This window comes from Glycine max, chromosome 1, assembly GCF_000004515.6.
Source record: "Glycine max cultivar Williams 82 chromosome 1, Glycine_max_v4.0, whole genome shotgun sequence".
Lineage (NCBI taxonomy): Eukaryota > Viridiplantae > Streptophyta > Magnoliopsida > Fabales > Fabaceae > Glycine > Glycine max.
In genome coordinates, this window is record NC_016088.4 from 39,574,656 (window position 1) to 39,596,189 (window position 21,534).

The following is a 21,534-nucleotide window of genomic DNA, read 5'->3' on the forward strand; positions in this document are numbered from 1 at the left end:
ATAAACGTTGGTGGCGACTCTGCGCGTATTCCTTTCTTGGAAGACACACCCGCAAGTCACGCGTCGCCCTCCCGCCAAAGGGTAAGTTGTGACAAGGGTCATACCTTTTTATGAAAAAGAGAGGTTGACATGCATATCGGTTAATGTGCGGGCTATGGCAGTACACCAAAATGGATCAAAGTTGGATGACAAGACCACACATAAGTGACGAGGATAACAATGGAGTTGAAGATTTCTTGCAATTTGTCAAACATAATGCAGCACCCATTGGTGGACTATACTTATGTCCATGTGTTAATTGTTTGAATGGATGAGACAATCTTTGGATGACATTAGAACACATCTTATATGTGATGGTATCAGTCCAAATTATACGAAATGGATTTGGCATGGTGAATTACCACAAATGTCATCAACCCCGCCGACTGCTCCAGTTGACGAAGAAGTTGGTGATCATATAGAAGACATGCTACGTGATCTTGGACAAGAGGGTTTTAGGAAAGCACATTCACCTTACTATGAAAGCTTAGATACTGATTCTACGACTCCATTGTATATGGGATGCACAAAGTACACACGGTTATCAGCGGTCTTAGGTTTGGTGAATTTGAAAGCAAGATTTGGGTGGAGTGACAGAAGCTTCAACGAATTACTTTTGTTATTGAAGAATATGCTCCCTGTAGATAACACATTACCCAAGAACCATTACGAGGCAAAGAAGATATTATGCCCTGTGGGTATGGAATACCACAAAATACATGCTTGCCCTAATGATTGTATTTTGTATAGACATCAATTTGCTTAAATGCGCAGCTGCCCTACATGTGGAGCATCACGTTACAAAGTGAAGTTTGACGTGTTGATGCAAGCACATACAAAGATTGTCCATCAAAAGTGTGTTGGTATCTGCCAGTAATACCAAGGTTTAAGCGATTGTTTGCTAATGCATAAGACGCAAAAAACCTAACATGGCATGCTGATGGAAGGATTAAAGATGGATTGCTCTGTCATCCTGCTGATTCTCCTCAATGGAAGTCAATTGATGAGTTGTATCTGGAATTTGGACAAGATCCCAAAAAACCTAAGGGTTGATCTCGCCTCCGATGGAATGAATCCTTTTGGGAACTTGAGCTGCAACCACAGTTCCTGGCCTGTTTTGCTGATGATTTACAACCTTCCTCCTTGGTTGTGCATCAAACGGAAGTACATAATGATGTGTATGATGATAGCCGATCCCAAACAGCTAGTAAATGACATTGATGTCTATCTTGCTCTGTTGATTGAAGACCTCAGGAAATTATGGGTAGAAGGGGTTGATGTGTATGATAGGAATACTCAGGAGACATTCAGGTTGCGTGCAATGATTTTTTGCACCATTAACGACTTTCCGACATATGGGAATTTGAGTGGATATAGTGTCAAAGGCCACCACGCATGTCCTATATGTGAGAAAGACACAAGTTACATCCAATTAAAGCATGGAAAGAATACAGTGTATACAAGACATCGAAGATTTTTAAAAGCTTTTCACCTATACAGGCGAATAAAGAAGGCATTTAATGGCACATCTGAGTTTGACAGTGCACCGATTCCTTTGTCAGGTCATGAAGTTTTTGATCGGGTGAAGAGCATTGTCACTATATATGGGAAGACGCAAAAAAAGGATGGGTCCCACAACCAGATTTGGAAGAAAAAGTCTATATTTTTTTATTTTCCTTACTGGTGTGATTTAGATGTCAGACATTGTTTAGATGTTATGCATGCTGAGAAAAATGTATGTGATAGTCTAGTTGGGACATTGCTAAACATTAAAGGCAAGACAAAAGATGGTTTGAAATGTCGTCAAGATTTAGTAGAGATGGGCATACGACAACAGTTGCACCCAGTTTCAAAAGGTGTTCGAACTTATTTGCCGCCCGCATCTCATACAATGTCAAAGACTGAGAAAAAAAGCTTTTGTCATTGTCTAAAAAATGTCAAAGTCCCACAAGGATACTCTTCAAATATAAAGAGCCTTGTATCAGTGAGTGATATGAAATTGGTTGGCTTGAAGTCTTATGATTGTCACGTTTTAATGCAACAATTATTGCCTATAGCCATCCGGGGTATATTGCCTGACAAAGTAAAGGTTGCAATAACTAGATTGTGTTTTTTCTTCAATGCCATCTGCAGCAAAGTAATCGACCTGAAGCAGTTGGATGATTTGGAAAATGAGGATTCCATTATCATTTGTCAATTGGAGATGTATTTTCCACCTACATTTTTTGACATAATGGTTCACTTGGTTGTTCATCTAGTTTGAGAAATACGGTTGTGCAGGCCCATTTATCTGCGTTGGATGCATCCGGTTGAGTGATACATGAAGATATTGAAAGGTTATACGAAGAATCAATATCGCCCCGAAGCAAGCATTGTTGAAAGGTATGTGGCTGAAGAAGCCATTGAATTTTGTTCTGAGTACATTCAAAATGGTTCACCTGTTGGTCTTCCTGAAAGTCGTCACGAGTCCACCTGGCAAGGAAGGGGTACACGAGGATTCAATGTTGTAACCATGGATCGGGAACAGGTCTCACAAGCGCATTTATATGTACTAAACAACACTGCTGAAGTTATACCATACTTAGATGCTCACAAAGAATATGTTGCAGCTTGTCACCCAAACATGAATATGATGCGCGTGTTGCAAGAGCACAATAGGAGTTTCATTAATTGGTTTAGAAAAACAATTTTTGGAATTGACACTTCTTCTAAGACATTAACAATGTTAGCTGTTGGGCCTAATCTGAATGTCCTCACTTGGAAGGGGTATGATATCAACAATTATTCATTTTACACAAAATCGCAGGATGATCACAGTGTTGTACAAAACAGTGGAGTCACCATTGATGCTCATTCGGACCACTTTAGTAGTGTTGTAGATAACCATCCTATTCGAGCATTCGTGCCTTATTATGGACTAATCAAGGAAATTTGGGAGCTTGATTATGGTGAATTTAGAGTGCTTATTTTCAAGTGCCAATGGGTTAATGGAAATGCAGGTGTCTGACAAGACAAAATGGGGTTTACTTTGGTTGACCTTCAAAGGATTGGTTATAAGGATGAGCCATTCATCCTGGCAGCACAAGCAAGACATGTGTTCTATGTTGAAGATCCCAACGACTCAAGATGGTCAGTTGTTCTTCAGGGGAAAACAATTGGTATCTCTCCTGATATTGATGCTTCAACCCTTGATGTTAACGACATGCCAACCTTCTCCACAGAAATGCCTGCCATAAATGATGAAAATGAGGAGGATGATGTATATGCAAATCGTATCGATCATGACGAAGGTTTATGGGAAAATACATCTACTTGAATGCGGTATATAACACCATTTTGTCTACCTTATCCATTGTCATTTTAAATTTCTTATTATTTGTAGTTCATTACTATTTGATACATGTATGTTGTGGTAATTTAGTTGGCTTAATTAATTTCTGTATTTCTATGCAGGCATGGCAACATCCCCGAGGTCCCCGCCACCACCAGATTCTCCTACGGAAACCACAAAAAAGAAGACTAGACAAACTACCAGGATGCGAAGGTTGACTGCCAAAAGCTTAGATCAACCACGACCAACTGTCCATGTCAACCCTTCTACTGGTAGAGGATCTGGCCCTCATAAAGAAAAATTTCATAGTTACCTGGGGGTAGTGGCACGGGAGAAAATCCCTATCGTTCATACTACTTGGAAGGATGTCCCAGAAACTCTAAAAGTTCTTGTATGGGATGACATTTTGGTAAGTACGCTAAACTGGTAACTAGATATTTATTATTGGAGTAACTTATTCCAAAGTATTTAGAAGTAACATGTAAGCAAAACAGAGAACGTAAAATAAATAGAGAACGTAAAATAATTTCTATTTTATTTTAAAATTTTAATTTTAAAGTAACATGTAAGCAAAACAAAAAAATATGTACCAATCCAAAGGATTCGAAGGAACATTTCTTTTTAAGGTGACATTATTTTTAAAATAACTCATTTTTAACTTTTAATTTAGTTTTAAAGATAAATTTTGATTGATTTACTTTAAAAATAATTTGTCCCTAATGAAATATCATCTAATTGGATCCAACACCGTGTGATGAATAATACAAAACAATGCAGACAACAATAATTTATTATAGTTACAGACTTACTTTGAACAGCAGAAATTATTGATGTCAGTTGATTTGGGGAAAGTATAGATCAGTTCAAAATTTTTGTAGATATTGCAAAAGATAGTAGCTAGCTAGCACACTAAGGGAAGATTGGTGGTTGGGTAGCACATGTTAAAATCGTGAGTAGTAGTAGTAGTGAGTACCCAATCAGTACCAAACAATTGGGCGAGAGCATCTAGTGCCCGCCATAAGCTGAAACGATGAGTAAGATACACGTACATGGCAATATAAATAACTGTCAAATCGTGGCCAGAATATCTATCTATCTTCAGGTATGGTAGCAAGTCAACTTTGCATCAAGCCTTGCAATTTGGAACTTGCGGGGCAGATTGTTAACGAGAGAAAAAAAATTAAGAGGAAGCTTTGATATTTGTATGATGTTAAATCGCCTCGTTGGATTGGTGAAATGAAAGAGACGAAAAATAGAGCTTTAAAAAAAGTCAAGGGAATTGGAGGGGTTTTTATTGGTAGATTGTGGAGAAAATAAGTTGACACAACTATAGAGCCCAAAGAAAGGGTCTGACAAAACAAAACAAACGATATAGTAGTATTATTATGCTTTTATTCGTTAGCTTCAATCATTATTGTGGAGGGGCTCTCCACATGTCAAAGTGCTGTGCTTGGAGGGTCCAACCGGTGCAAAATTTTCATCTTAAAATGAAACATTTCATCATGCCAAGAAGCAACTTGTAACATGAAAGTCCCTCTAATTAGTAATTATAAGATTATTGGCAATTCCTCCCCTAAGTTGTTTTGTACCAATGTGATTCGGCATGTAAGGCATGTCTTTTGTAGTTTGTTCAGTGCTCCTGCAATTTGCAATGGGGTTTCATTCCTTCACTCATAGTGCAGCTTTTGTCATGGTCTTTTTTTGTTTTTATCTTGAGAATTAGGGAGTGCCCATTTGTGCTTCCCACAGTGATGTTGAATTGAAGCCAACTTGAGCATTCAGTCAGACCCTGTCATGGCTTCAACATCATCATGTCCACTATCCACGAGGGTCTTAGAGTGCTACAAAATAAAATGGCTATGTACAAAACATAATTGATTTAATTTCTCATTTCATCTTATAGTTACATATTTTCTTATGATTTACTTCCTACACTTACACTATTTAATCTGTTTTAGTCTTTATGGATACTAAAACAGATTTAAAAAGTATGAATACAGGAACTAGAAACCAAAATTTTAAAATTATATAAATATATATAAGAACCAAATGAATAATTAAATCGTCGATCTTAGTTTCTTCTCAGAACTCAATTCTAAGAAATATATATAAGATGCACCACATCGTTTCAGCTTATGGCGGTTTAAATTTGTACTCATTTCAATTACAAAATGTGTTTTTATATTATTTAAAAAATACTCATACAATATACAATATACTGTACCTATGAACATTTAAGCAGTATTCTTGAAAAGTATTAAGTTACGGGTATTATGACTAGTTTGGTCACGAGTTTAAGAAAGAACAATAGCAGCAATGTGGCCTTGCTAGTGTGAAAAGAACATTCTAACTGGGTAAATGGTTGTGAACATTTTCGATTATTCTATTGTTGAATCCAGAATATATAGAAAACGACCTCTCCTCTGTTTGTCACTTTGTGTGCCTTTAATTTTCTCTTCATGTGGTGGTGGACTGCAAGGAAAGCAAACTTGGCAGTTGTACTGAACCAAGAGGAAAGAAAACTTGCAATTAGATTAGTATTGAATATCGCTCCCAAATGAATTAGTATTGAATAAGATTAGTATTGAATATCGCTCCTCTTCCTCAATCTGAATTATCATGGTTACTGAACCAAGAGGAAAGAAAACTTGCAATTAGAAACAAGAATAATAGCAGAGATCAATCTCTCATAGGGAGATGTACCCATCTTTGGGAGAGAGACATGAAATATTGGATGGATGCGACACCGTGGGGGTGGGGGTCCAATTGTAGCTGATAAGAAACATTGTCAATCCAGTCCAAAAAATGTCTTCCTGGTCAGAGACAATGGTGGCGTGAATACCTTTGTGGTAATTAGTAATATTTGCAAGTGGCCTGCAGGAGATAAGGTATGACTTATTTTGTGATTGTTCTGATAAAGCCTGACAGGAAAGCTACTGGATGGCCTTCATGCAGCAAAACAGTCCTGAACCCTTTATTGAATGCATCTATCTGCAGAATAAAATGTTTTGAGAAATCTGGTATTGTGAAACTAGATGTCTAGTCATGTCTTCCCTGGGATGAATCCATAAATTATTATGGGTTGCTGATAGAAAATAAGTCTTATTTATAGACATTAAATAAAAGTGCAAGCCAAAAAAGTTAAATAGATCGTAGACTATTAGTTATATACATTGAGAACAAAATAAAAAAATAATTAAAATTAAAAGTACTTAATGAAATTTATTTATGATATAACAACTACAATATTGTTTTAAAAAATTAAATATAATAAAACAATGAAATACTATTCTAGAAGTGGTGGGATTATACATATGCTGTTGAACAATTACTTTGTAAGCTACTGAACATTGACTGCTATAGTTTAGCAACCAATCTCATATTTTGTGCGGAATACTGGTTGTTGTTTTGGAATGGTTATTTGCTGCATCGAAGAGTTTTGCGTTTTATTTGTCGAAGACGCTGAACCAACATCTCTATGATGTGTTAATGGGAATGAAAACTTAGGAAAATAGTGTTACCTCATGACCCTTTGATCCACCCAAGAAGCCATCTATATTTTGACTTAAATTGTCCATATCCTTATCTCGAACCAATTGACACACTCACATATGACATTGCACTAGTGCAACACAACATTAGCAAGTTAATGTCCTGCAACATGCAGGGATATTAATAAAGTGGAGAGAAATTTTTTTTTTGTTAGTTTAATGTCTTCTTTTACTTTGACTTTATTAGCCATAAAAAGACATAAGAAGAGAGTTAAATTATGTTTAATTTTAAAAAAATCACAAATATTTTGAAAACGTTGAATTGTTTAATGCTACGACATTATTTTAGCACATGGATTTAAACACTAATGAAAAAGACTTTTTAAAACTTTGGACGATACTTAATAAATCCTTACCCATTTTTAAGCATTAGCTTCCCATAAAATTTTTAATAGAAATAATGAATTTACAAATTAACCTTTTTGCCATATACTTTCTTCCTTGTGTTAGGCAACTTAATCCTTATCGCATTATTAGAATATTATATTAATTTGATTTGGGATTCCAAATTTTATTTAAAAAGTATATAAATTACATATTTGATTCCTTTAAAATATAGTTTTTGAAATATAAATCATGGATAAATTGTATAGAAATAATAATTGACTAGGAAATCAACCATTGAAAACTAATTACCTAACAAAATAGGGTGGCATCACAAAGGTAGATCATAAATGTTGAGGATATAGGAGTTAAGAAAGGCTTGTTGGACTTAGACAAATGGGCTCAATCAAGAATGCATATGAAGTAATTACGTAAAGGAGAAATCCTTTGAAGTAGGAATATGTTAACCTCTAGAGAAGTGAAAAGGTGTACTAAGATTTTACTTTTCTTTTGAAAATGGCCCATTACTTTTTTAACTATTGATTGTATAATCAATAGTTATTACTCTGTAATTTTGTTTTATAAAGTACAGTCCATGCTTTAATTAGAGGAGCTAAATTCATAAAGAATAAAGAAATTCAATTTAACAGTCCAATTTCATTGTTATGAAATAAACTTGTGTATTTTTTTTGTTTCACAAAAAACTACAACAGCTGGTCTGAAAAAAAAAACACAAGTTGCTACACACTCCTATAACTCAAGCCATTTAAGCCACTACAATTGATAAATTGTATAAGAGCTTTGGATGTGAATGGAATCAGAAATTCAAATTTCTATTACTTTCATTATACCAAAAAGAGAAAACTCCCTCTTTCTCTCTCTCTCTCACACACACACACAAGCCTATTTAAATCAGCATTTATAGCAACTGAAATGCTATTCTTTTATTTATATTTGTTGATTTGATACATTTATGTCAATATTAACACCAGAGCTGCGGGCTACATGTTCCTCCTAGCAACCTCCTCAGCCCCCTCACACTTTGAATAAACAAAGAAAAGAAAAACGGGTTGCTAATGCTGGGTAATTAATATTCCAGCATCACCCATACATAAAACACTTTAACATTTAATGCAAACACCCCCCCGACTTACATTTATATTAATTATTAACCTTACTTTCACTTTTACTTTTCCTAAAACTACCTTTCTCTTAATTTTCTTTTAACCCCCTACCACCCACTCCGAAGCTTTCCTAGGAAAATAGAGGGAAGTTAGAAGCAGGGAAATTGAAGCAAACAAACTCAAAAATACCAGGAGCCATTAATTTAAGAGTATTGTTATTTTCTTCTCTCTTTTCTTCTTCTTCTTTGATTTAGACACGGAAATACCAACAACCAGTAAGCTACTTTAAGAAGCTGTAGTTGAATCCAATATTTTATTACTTGAACAAGTTTGATAAGTGAGCTACTGGGATTTGTAAACAGAAGCATGCCCTCTACTTGTTTAACCCAATTCATAAGAAGAGGGGGGCAACATGAACTGGGGGTAGGGGGTTTCCAATACCCAAAAATATTACATATAGCAGTTATAAAAAAATTTAAGGAGGGGGAAGGCCCATGCCTGACCCCCACTGCATCCATCTCTGTCCATAATTCATATGTTAGGCAAAAATGACAAACTAATTTTAAAAAGTAAATTTTATTTCAAATGTAATTTTAGAACAAATTTCTAAATATGCTTTATCTAAGTTAATAACTCCTGTAGCATGGCCCACTTCTAATCATATGCAAAGGATGATAAGACACCCACCACTACCAAATTACCCTTTGGTGGAGTGGGAATAGTTAGCATGATGTGTGTGGGTGATGATGATGATGTAGAAACAGATGCAGTGCAGTGGGTCAAACGATAAAAACAATGAAACATACACCCTGCAACATATCTTACATTAGATTATTAAATATATAGTTGGTGGAGTGTTTTTCTTTTTCTGCAGAGGTGGATCCATGTTATTTTGTTGTGAATCTTTGTGTGTCACTTTTAATCTCACCCTTTGTACTGCAACTAAATTACATTTTTAAACTTGCAAATTGTACTATATTTATTTATATACCCCCTTCCCCCAAAAAAATTGAGAGAAAAAGGTCGTTTTCACTTTATTAATTAATACGAGAAATCCATTTTTTTCCAAGGGAAAAATGCTTCCATATATGTAGTTTTTAGTAATGTACAGCAGTAATTTCCTCTCACTTGCAACTGCAGTCTGGAAGAGATGAAAAGAAAATAGGGATTATGAAAAACATTAAGACCAAAAAAGTGTGGTTTGCCAAAGTCTAAAATTGTTTGCATTAGCTTAAAAGCATAAGAGAAAATTGTTTGCACTTCCCTTAATTCTTTAAGATAGGTTGGTATAGGTACACCAGACTGTTCTGTCAACTTTTTATAAGCAGCTTGCAACCTTCTAGTGGCTGGTATATATATTATTTAATTGAGGTGGAAATGTGGTCTATGCAGTAACAAATTTAACTTTGTCTATTTATTATTTTTGGCCAAATTTGACATCCCTGAAGGTTTAACTGCAAAAAAGAAGGTTATGTCCACCGTTGGGACCAGATGGAGGCAATTTAAGTCCTCCCTGACAACCAAATATGTATATGCTGAGAATGACGATGAACAAAACAAGGATCCATCTACTAAGTATGGTATTGATCGAAATACATGGGAAGAATTTGCAAAGACTCGACAGACCCCTACTTGGAAGGTTTAAATTTTAATCTTTTTACAGAACATTTTAGTTACGTAATTTAGTTGTTAATGTCTATTTTTTTAGTTGTATTTGAAAATGCTGACAGGGAATACGCAAAAAAGCACATGAAATTCAAAAATTCAATGAATCTCCCACGTACTCTCTCGTGGAGGCTACGATGTGCTTGAAAAAAAATTAATGGCCGAGAAAACAAAGTCAAGACTGAATGAAGGTGACAATAGTCAAAATGCAGATATGGTCGTCGACCCTCCATTCCCCTATTGCGAGACATGAGAAGTGGAAAAAGGCTAGGACAAACAAATTTGGGCAAATGACATCTACAGCAGCTCAAGAAATTGCAGACAAAATTGTAAGTTGAATATATTCCACAGTTATAAATTGTAATTTGTAACCATAATAACGAGTTAATTTGTTGTCAATGTCACAGGATGAATTACAAGAACAAGCTAAACAAGGAGCTTTAGTCCCACATGGTCGTCAAGACATCCTGAACACTGCCATTGGCCGTCCAGAGCATCCTGGACGTGTTCGTGTTGGTGGACATGGTGTGACCATAACCAGCTACTTTGGACATGCTTCCTGTGCGTCCCACAGTTCTTCGCCTGCGATCACCGCCGAAAGATTGGTTGAAATCATACAAACTATTAAGCAAGAAGTGAAGAAAGAGGTAGAAGATGAGAACAAAGACTGTATGGACAAGATGAAAATGGAGTTGGATGCGATCAAGACTGAATTATCCCAAATTCATACGCAACAGTCAGCTCCCCCAAGACCGTCTAACCCTGACATATTTGTTGCACGTGTTAGCACGAAAGAGAGTTGTGCTGAAGCTGCTAATAATGTTGTTGGTAACGAGCGGTCTACATTTGATACATGTAGTATGGGCTTATACATTGTTTGTGGTGACAGTACACAGCTGGTGGCAGGGGGAAAGGTCTTTGGAGTAGGTGGCACGATACACACTGTTGCTTATGGAGATGATGTACTAAGGGTGTGTGTTGACACTGTATACGATGGTGAAGCCATTGTCCCGTTACCTACTTCAGAGATTCAGTATGTCAGGGACGTCGTGAACTCATTCATTGGATGGCCTAGACATCTAGTGAAACCTTTATCTTATGTAAGTAATATAATAATCCAGCTGCCAAATTGTCATTTGAATACACACTTGTAATATTTGTTAAGTTGTTGATTAAATTTAATACTTATTTTCTGATACCATTTAGGATTCAGACCTTAATGTGCGGAAGCCAGATGAACATAGTAGTGATGCAAAGCTTGCAGGTGAATCCGATCCATTGGGAGAGTTGATGAAGATATTGTTTTATGTGTACCAAAATCCAGTGGAAGTGTCGTGGGAGGCGAGCCAATTTGGACTTCCTGATATTGGGGCAAAATTTTACATCACACATGTAGATCTAGCGGAAATAATATCAGGTGACAAGTGTTTAAACATAGCGATACTATAGTTGTGGACCATGTAAGTCATTTTCCTGCAACCTTTATGTTTGATTACCTAATAACCATTATTTTTAAATGTAAAACATTTAAAATAATCATGACTTGTCTTCCAAATAGATTTATGAATGAGTGCGGTAGAAGCAAAGCTAATCAGTCACTGTATGGTTTTCTGGAGCCTCAATCTATGCAAAATGCTAAGGAAAGACGTCAACAATGCCAACAATACATTGAAACATGGTTCAAGGAATCACAAAGGCAGTTGTATTTAGGAGCTTACTTGCATCAGTAAGTTCAATTGTTCTTCGAATTTAGGTCTTTTTTTTTTGTTGTACAATTATGTTATTATAATTGTCCAATTCAGGGCACATCGGCAACTATTTGTTCTCCACCCAAGGGAAAACACGATCGTTTGGTTTTGTTCTCTGAGGAAGAAGCCTGATATTTACATCAAAGGCGCAATTAACAGGTTCTATTCAAATATACAAATCATGGCATCAGTTGGTAATTGTTGTTACATATACAGCAAAAATGGTTGTCATATATATGCTATTTTTTTTAACTAGTGCAATAAAGACAATAACCAATTCTTTTCAAGGCATGTCTAATCAAGGTGCACCTAGGTGGGTTGAACCCAAGGTAATTAGGACCTGTTTGTAATGAACCGTTTGTACATCTTTAAGTGTTGAATGTTAAGTAACCATTAAAAATGTTATATGTAGAGTAATGTTCAAAGTGGAGGGTTTGAGTGCGGATATTATGTGATGCATTGGATGTGGTGCATCGTGACTGCGAGTTTGAAGGATGACTGGCACAAGGTAAACATAATGCATGGAGTTACGATTGTAACTTTGGTTAATATCTCTTAAGTTACTAATAATTTTATCTAATGTTAATTTTGTAGTGGTTTTTTGATGGATCACCGTTAGACGTAGAGGCCATCACAACAGTTCGGCAGAAATGGGCAACTTACTTTTTAACTTTTAGGAAAAGCAGTTGCTAAATTTGATTTGTATTATGTACAACTACATTTTTCCTGTGCTTTCATCAAAGAATTAGAACAATTATGGTTGCAACTTTGTATGTTGGATACATTAGAGGATCATTAATTCAAAAAAGGGTATTCAATTTGCATGGACTTATGTAGGATGCATGTCATTTGATGCTATTGTTCAGATTTCATTCCTACTATCGTGTAATTAGGATACATTTGATTAGATATGATCTTCGTACTTCCTGGTTTTGTGTTTGGTGCATCAACTTCAGCTTACCAGGTTCATGTGTCTCTTTCTCAATTTGTCAATTTCTCTTGTGCATCAACTTGAAAAGGATTGTGTTTTGAGTGAGCAAGCTCTACCTGCTGATCTTGTTAAAAGGTAATCCTTATCTTACAAGTTAAAAAAATGCTCCTAAGGCAAAAAAAAAAAAGTGTCTATGATTTCTATATTTTTAGTCAATGTTTGTCTTACTTTTTTCATTTTAAAATTGATGAATTCAGTTTTTCATTTTTACTAAAAAAAGTTGTCATTTTTTTTGCATTTGCCACATCAATGTGCTCACTATGCTGATGTTGGGGAGGTAGCAGCACACTCATAGGGTAAATACCTTAATTTCTGGATGGTGCTCTTGGTCACTTGTTACATAAGTAATTGAAATGCATGTAAGAATTCATAGTAGTAAAAATCTGATTCTGTATAAACATTTAGATTTCAAATGTATACCAGGAATCTTGATCCCATTTATTTGCTTGTAAGATGCATTTTATTTGTATGTTTGTGAGGATACATTTCAAATCTATTTCTATAATTAATGGTCCAATATTTTCACACTTGTCATATGTACATAAATGATTATATAAATATTGAAAATCATGATGATGCTTTTGGTTGGCATTATGTGCGTCTTATTTAATTTATAGGTACTAGAGACCAACGTAAAAAAAAAAGCATCAAAAAACGAAAAAAATAAAAAAAAATAGACATACAAAGACGGTTCTCATAAACATCGTAAAATGACAACATAATGTAGACATACAAAGATGGTTTCCATAACCGTCGTAAAATGGCAACACATACGAAGAAGTTTCCCGCAAAATGTCTTAGTATGTTGCAGTCTTGATGCCATCTACGAGGGTTTCCTACAACCGTCGTAAAATTATGTTCATACAAAGACAGTCATAAAAACCGCCTTAAAATGTAAAATATGGCTTTTTGAATCTAAGACGGTCCTCGGAACCGTCTTAGTATCCCGAAATAATCTGTAGACTTTAAGACGGTTATTAATGAAACGTCATAATTTTTACCACATACTAAGACGGTTATTTTGAACCATCTTAGTATTCAGAACCTACAACGACGGTTCTTATAACTATCGTAAATTGTCTGATACATTTTACGACGTCGGCTTTAACGACAGTTGAAAACAGTCGTGACATGGGCTTAATAACCGACTTAAAATCCATTTTTTCTAGTAGTGTTGGGATCCCGATTTGACTTTTGAGGCCATGGCTTGAAGCCCAACACCTTGAGGACAAGGTGTTTTTTATGGGTCAGGAAATGTTATGATGCAGCGCACACAAGAACACAACATTGTGGGACTGCAATTAGACAAGGAGGAGACAAACACTACCCACAGAGCCAAAAGGAAAACAAGCAGGAAGATTTCGTAACCAATTCTGATCCTAAGCGCTAAGTTGGCGGGTTCTCATTAGATAGGGAGGATATCTTGTCTGTCAGGATCTTCATTTTGTTATCAAGTCTGTTATTGCACCTTAGGACCTGCTGAGGAAAGAATAATCATCTTAGCATTTGGGTGCCTATATAAGAATCAAGAATGTAATAGAAATGCAAGCAATAACAATAAAAATTTTCCTTTCCTTTATCTCTCTTTCAGGAGGACTCTAGGCCTCAAATACTAGAAACATAACAGTTTTCTATAGCAAGTTAGCAACAGTTTTTGTGATATACCATAATTGTATTGAAACAACTAAACAAATAGTCAATTATTATGTTTTATGATATTCAACGTCTTTCAAATCATGTTTGCAGGTAGAAAGTGTGACACACTCAGGTCCAACAAAGCTAATACTTTACTTCACTGGAGCCACTAACATACTCTACACGTTTGGATGACATGTTGTGACTGTGTAAGTTTACCTTTTCCTTAGCAGCATTATCATCTATCCTCTGTCTTCCTTCACTATGTTTTTATCTGTTTTTCTAAAAGGTTTTTATTTGCATCTTTTGTCATTTCTATCGGTTTTAGAGATCTGCTCAAAAAACAAAATCATGCAAAACCCACTTTCTCTTATTTTACTACTTTTGGCTAGAAAAGTGATACTTCCATCGCCCCTTATATCTGGGAATATTTTGTATTTGAATGTTCTTCATTTTCTACTTTCTTACTATACCTCTCTCTCTTTTCTAAATTAAGTAAACTTAGGATTGTGAAAAATTGCAGTTTTATTGGATGATTGGTTCATATTGTATCTTTTGACTTTTGTTCCCAACCTACACAAAGTTCTAATTGTAATTAATTCCACGAAAGTGTTCAAGTTCATGACACAAAAGTATAATATAAAATCAAAAGCCTTAAGTAGCAACTTTTTAACAACATAAAAATCTTTAAATAAACGTGAATACAAATTTGTCTAGTAAGATCCAAAATTAACCCTCATTTTCCTTTTAAACATAGATCTGAAGATTTTACGGTTTATGTTTGTGGCTATGTGCATTAATATTTTACTTTTAGAAACTAATGATATTATTATTTGAAAACTTATTGCTCTCTATTTTTATTTAGAAGCTTCTATATCGACTTTTGTTGTGATTATTTTTCCTAGATCTTTTGTGCATAATAATGTTGCAGGGAGATTATGCATGCCATGAGGCAGCCCCGAAAGTTCAAATCCATCTACTGTCTGGCCACTTTGTAAGTTTTCACTCTAACGATTCCTTTCGCCGTCGCCGTTTATTGGGCATTCGGTGATGAGCTCCTTGACAACTCCAATGCATTCTCTCTCCTCCCAAAGAATGGCTTTCATGACGCCGCCGTCATCCTCATGCTCATTCACCAGGTAAAACCCAAGTCAAACAAGCTATCATTTTGTTCTCTGTTTTGTTCATTAAATTCATAAAAAATGAAATTGCGTAATTTTAAGAGCTATTATACCTTCTATAACTAATGGGATTTTATCTCTTTTTATTATATTATTACTCGTTTTATAATCATATTTCTCATTTTATCTTATACTTTTATTTTATTCTCTTCTTATCTCTCGTAAAATGAATTATACACAAATAGATTTTTCTATTTGTAAGAACAACACTTTTAAGGTCATATCTTTCTATTATTAAATTCATATCCAATTTATGATAAAATGTCATATTAGCTCAATCAGAATCAGAGAAAAGTTGAATCTTCAGGTCATTATCAATAGGATAAAAAAGACCTAAGCCCGAAGCACCTTTCAAATATCTCAGAATTCTTAAGACAACCTGTAAGTGAGGAGTTCTAGGCTTGGAAACAAATTGACTAACTTATTGCATAGCAAAATCAATGTCTGGTCGGGTGTTGGTTAAGTAAAGAAGTCTTTCAATAAGCCTCTTGAAAGAAGTGACATCCTTTATAAGATCTCCCTCATCAGAGTTCAATCTAAGCAATGGCTGGTTTGCAACCAGTAAGACCAAATTCAGAAAGTAATTCTAAGCAATACTTTCTCTGATTCAAAATCAAGCCAGTCTTAGATCGTGCAACCTTAAAGCCCAAGAAAAACTTTAAATCACCTAAATCTTTGATGTGAAACTGATCATGAAGTTGTTGTTTGACTGCATTGATTTCAACTAGACTATTTCCAGTAAGGACAACATCAACAACATTGTCGCAACCTACCCTTTTGCGGGCGAGCGAGGCGAGGCTCACGGATGCGTCTTCCATAGGAGGAAAATGTGCGGAGTCGCCACCAACGTTTATTGAAAGGAAAACGTTAGAAAAACCAAAGGAAACCGGTCATGAAGAATATTCCAGATCCAGGAGTTATCTTTACGTTTGAGAAAGGTATTAGCACCTCTCACGTTTGTCCCAAAGGACAACAGCCTTAGATTAGAATTGTGTGAAATTATGTATCTAAACTTTTATTTCCTTTTTTTATTTTTGAGGTCAACAAAAGCGGGGCTCTTGCTCCTACGTACCCTCCATCGAAGAGAAAATCAGACCTACATAGTTCTTTCAAAAGGGGCGAATCAAGTGATTCTTTTTACTTGGAAGGGGGTCATTTAAGGCATTGGACCTTAAAATGATCCATTTTAATTGGTGAGAAAGCTAAGGCATTGGACCTCTAACCATCTCACGAGGTCAACAAAAGCGGGGCTTTTGCTCCTACGTATCCTCCATCGAAGAGGAAATCAGACCTACGTAGTTCTCGCGAATGCGGTAAAGTTACATGTTGATTTTATGCTTTTGAACGGTCCATGTTAACCGGTAAAAGCAAAGAGGACCGTTTAAGGCGTTGGACCCTAAAGCAGTTTTCAGTGATTTTTGCAGACAAAGCTTGATTTGTGAGTTGATTTTAGCCTTAGTTTCACTTTGGTTATTAGTCAATTTATTCAAGGAAACTTCCAAAGAAAAACGTCCGATTGATTTTTTTTATTATTTTATTTAAAGATATTTTTATTATTTTATTATTATTTTGTCCTTTTTTGGTTTAACCGAGGTTACAGCGTGAACGATCGGTTAGATTTTGTTTTAATAGTGATTAAACTAGATTACAATACAAATGATCGGTTGAAATTCATTTCATCATTTATTAGGCGAGAGAACGGCTTAAACGATTGGTTAAAGCTCGTTAAAAACGGAAGAAAAGAAACCAAAATTGAACGAAATAAAGATGAAAGCAAAAAAAAAACAAGAAATGAATTAAAAGTCTCGGATTTGGAAACTTACCTGTTGAAGAACGAAAAACGGATGAAGAACAGAGGAAAACCTTCACGGATTTGCTTACAGAAACGTCTCGGACGCGTTACGGAAGCACCTCGGCTTGGATTTTCTTCACGGAAACGATTTTTCTCACTAATTTCAAGTGATCCTCAGATACCAGGAGGGTTGAAAATTTTTTTTCTTCCCTCCTCCCCCTATTTATAGGGAAAAGAGGGAGAAGCTTGCCACCCAGCTCGCCCAGGCGAGCTAGGTTGCTTCCTCCAAAAGGCACCGCCTTCTAGAGGAATTTCTTGGAAGGCCCAAGTGGGCCTGGTTGCTATTTACACCCCCTGTTTACTAAATACACCCCCTGCCTTTTTTTGCTGATTCTTTTTCCGTAACGTTACGGAACTTTACGAATTCCGTAACGATACTAGTTTTCCTTTTGTAATGTTACGAAACCTTACGGATTACGTAATCATCCCTTTTTTGGCTTTTGGAATGTTTCGAAACCTCACGGATTGTGTAACAATGCTTCCTTTTGATTTCTGGCATGTTACGGAACTTCACGGATCGTGCAACAATGCTTTCTTTTGACTTCTGGCACGTTATGAAACTTCACGTATTGTGCAACAATGGGTGCCAAGTACCTCGAAGCGATCAAGCAAAGGTTGCATGCCATCAAACAATGGTCCACGGACGAAATTAGGGTATGACAGTTGCCCCTCTTTACTTACCTTTTATCGGAGATAGGAGGAAAGCAAAGATAAAACACTGATTTCGTCCGTCTTATTCCTTTTCCGTAATTAATCTATGATGCCTCCTGAAGGTCATCCTTTGCCCATCATGGGAATTTAATTGATCTCAATCACAATAGTCCCAACCCAAAACGATTTGAAATAAGTGACTCCCGTTTCTCCTTCTTCTTTCTCTGTATAACACAAAACAAAACAAACAAACAAACAAAAATAACATAATATATACGTATACACATGTTTGGTGAAGGAACCGATTGGGAAAATAACAAAAAACCCTATTTTCCCCTCACCAAAGGCTCCGTACTTGATAACGGAGGATGCATGAATGACAATCAATTCATGGGGCTCCGAATAAGATGGTGGAGGATGCATGAATGGCAATCAATTCATGGGGCTCTAAATAAGATTTGATGGCGGAGGATACACGAACAGTGCTAGGCAATCAATTCGTGGAGCTCCGGACTCGACGGTGGAGGATGCATGAATGGCAATCAATTCATGGGGCTCCGAATAAGATTTAATGGTGGAGGATGCATGAACAGCGCTTGGCAATCAATTCGTGGGGCTCCGGACTCGATGGTGGAGGATGCATGAATGACAATCAATTCATGGGGCTCCGAATAAGATTTGATGGTAGAGGATGCACGAATAGCGCTAGGCATTCGTGGGGCTCTGGACTCGATGGTGGAGGATGCATGAATGGCAATCAATTCATGGGGCTCCGAATAAGATTTGATGATAGAGGATGCATGAACAGCGCTAGGCAATCAATTCGTGGGGCTTCAGACTCGATGGTGGAGGATGCATGAATGGCAATCAATTCATGGGGATCCGAATAAGATTTGATGGTGGAGGATGCATGAACAACGCTAGGCAATCAATTTGTGGGGCTGTGAACTCGATGGTGGAGGATGCATGAATGGCAATCAATTCATGGGGCTCCGAATAAGATTTGATGGTAGAGGATGCACGAACAGCGCTAGGCAATCAATTCGTGGGGCTCCGGACTCGATGGTGGAGGATGCATAAATGGCAATCAATTCATGGGGCTCCGTGTAAGATTTGATGGTGGAGGATGCACGAATAGCGCTAGACAATCAATTCATGGGGCTCCAGACTCGATGGCAGAGGATGCATGAATGGCAATCAATTCATGGGGCTCCGAATAAGATTTGATGGTGGAGGATGTACGAACAGTGCTAGGCAATCAATTCGTAGGGCTCTGGACTCGATGGTGGAGGTTGCATGAATGACAATCAATTCATGGGGCTCCAAATAAGATTTGATGGTGGAGGATGCACGAAAAACGCTAGGCAATCAATTCGTGGGGCTCCGGACTCGATGGTGGAGGATGCATGAATTGCAATCAATTCATGGGGCTCCGAATCAGATTTTATGGTGGGACCGAATGATCCACCGGGTTCTTTCACCTAAAAGGCGAACATGCTTTAGCAAGGAAAAATAAATCATTCACGAGAGCACCATATTTTAGAGAAACAATATGCTTATGCAAAAATAGTTTTCCTTGTAACCGAAAATGAAGGGTAGGATGTCAACGTTTAGCTTTAAAATGAACATTCAAGGGAAACGTCGGGTCAAACTGAAACTGTGAATAAAATCACTCATGGTGTATAAAAAACTCACACAGGTAAGTGTTTTACCCTAATTCCAAACCATAGCTGCACCATGACTTTATTTTGCACATGATTTCCTATCGAACTAAAAGATTACACGCGCGATCACGAATCAATAGGATTTTCTCGAGGGTAGTGTTTTTGGAGAGGAAGCTGGATGTTTCGGTCTTTTCCTCTTTGTTTATGTGGGGCGGGACATTGCCAGTCGGGAGCGACCTTGAATGGCAATCCCAAAGCAAGAACCACTTCAAAATGGGTTTTCCCTTTGCCGGCGGTCATTTACCTCGCCAAAAATTTATCTAGTCTGAAGATCTTCTGTTCTCTTTCTTGGTTTCCTTTATTGATCGGGAATTATTCTGTTTTCCTCCGATCTTTTCCTTTTTACTTTCTTCCGATCTTTGATCGGGAATCCTTCTTTTCCTTTTCTTTTCTTTCTTTTCATTTCTTCCTTTTTTTTCGATCTTTGATTGGGAATTCGGGTTTTAGCATTCGTTATTCGCTCTCCCTTGAGGAGATTCTGCTGTCCTCTTCTTCAGGGGAAAGGATGAGGATTCTCTTCATGGGCCAAGGTTCAAAGTAGCTTAAGGTTGTGTCTTAACATGGTCTTTTCATCGTGCGTGCCCGATTTTGATATTTGGGGCAAAACAAATTCATGTGTCAGGGTGTCGGTTTTGAGTTAAACTCCCATATTATTTCCATGAGGCACGCGTAACAATGATGATTTAGAAACAACGTGCAAAATTAGTCATGCATACAGCTAGGTGGGTACTTAAGCATCCAGTTTATGGCATTGTGATACTAAGGCTTGGGATTTACGTAAGTAGACCCAACGTTTCCAAATCATGTTCTTTCATTGGTTCAATGAATCCATCCATTCCTATCTCGGTTATTTTGGAAAATAAACTCTTAGTGTCAATTTCTTGTTTCCAAAAGATACGTTTGCTCTCTACGAATGATTTGTGCTTCCTACGACCATAACATGCCAACCTTCGAGGTCTTTCTTTCTCTTTTCTTTTTGTTTCATTTTTTCTTATGCATGTTTGCAAAAAACTATACATCCATCGTTATCTATGAGAAAAGCTTTTTTCTCTGTACACCTACGTTCATATACGCGAAAAAAAAACTTTTTTCTCTATATACACACGCATTGAAAAACTCTTTCTCTTTATATCGACATGGTCTATATAAAACCTCTATTCCTTTTCAAAGATTTCCTTTTCCTTTTTCAATATACACTCGTTGTTTATACAAAAAATTCCTTTATATACACTCATTGCTCATATACAAGAATTTCTTTTCACACATTGTTTATATACAAAAAATTCTTTTATTTTCTTTATATACAGATATGACATTTTGTTCCCAACGCCTCTTTCTTTTTCTATTCTTGGCATTATCACGACGTTTGTTCATTTTATTTTAGGATGACGTTCCTAAATGAAAACTCTACACGGTTCCGGAATCTCAACAAACATTATTGACAATAACGAAATAAGCACTAACGCAACAATCCAAACAAAATGTATGCACAAAACAAAAGACAAACGAAAAACAAACGTTAGTCCCTCAAGAGACATAAAAATGAAAAGAATACGAATCTGGGGATCCCACGGTCATGTGGCTTCGCATGCCACCGGACTCTTGGGTCACGGTAACAAAAGGTGGGGTGGTCGACAAAAGCAGGGCTTTTGCTCCTACGTATCCTCAATTTGTGATGAGGAACTCAGACCTACATAGTTCTTGATAACTTTGAGACT

General features: G+C 36.5%; 1 pseudogene; it reads left to right on the forward strand.

Moving 5' to 3' along the window:
- Window positions 1–21,534, forward strand: part of LOC100776090 (auxin transporter-like protein 4) — a 73,557-nt pseudogene that overhangs the window by 40,410 nt on the left and 11,613 nt on the right.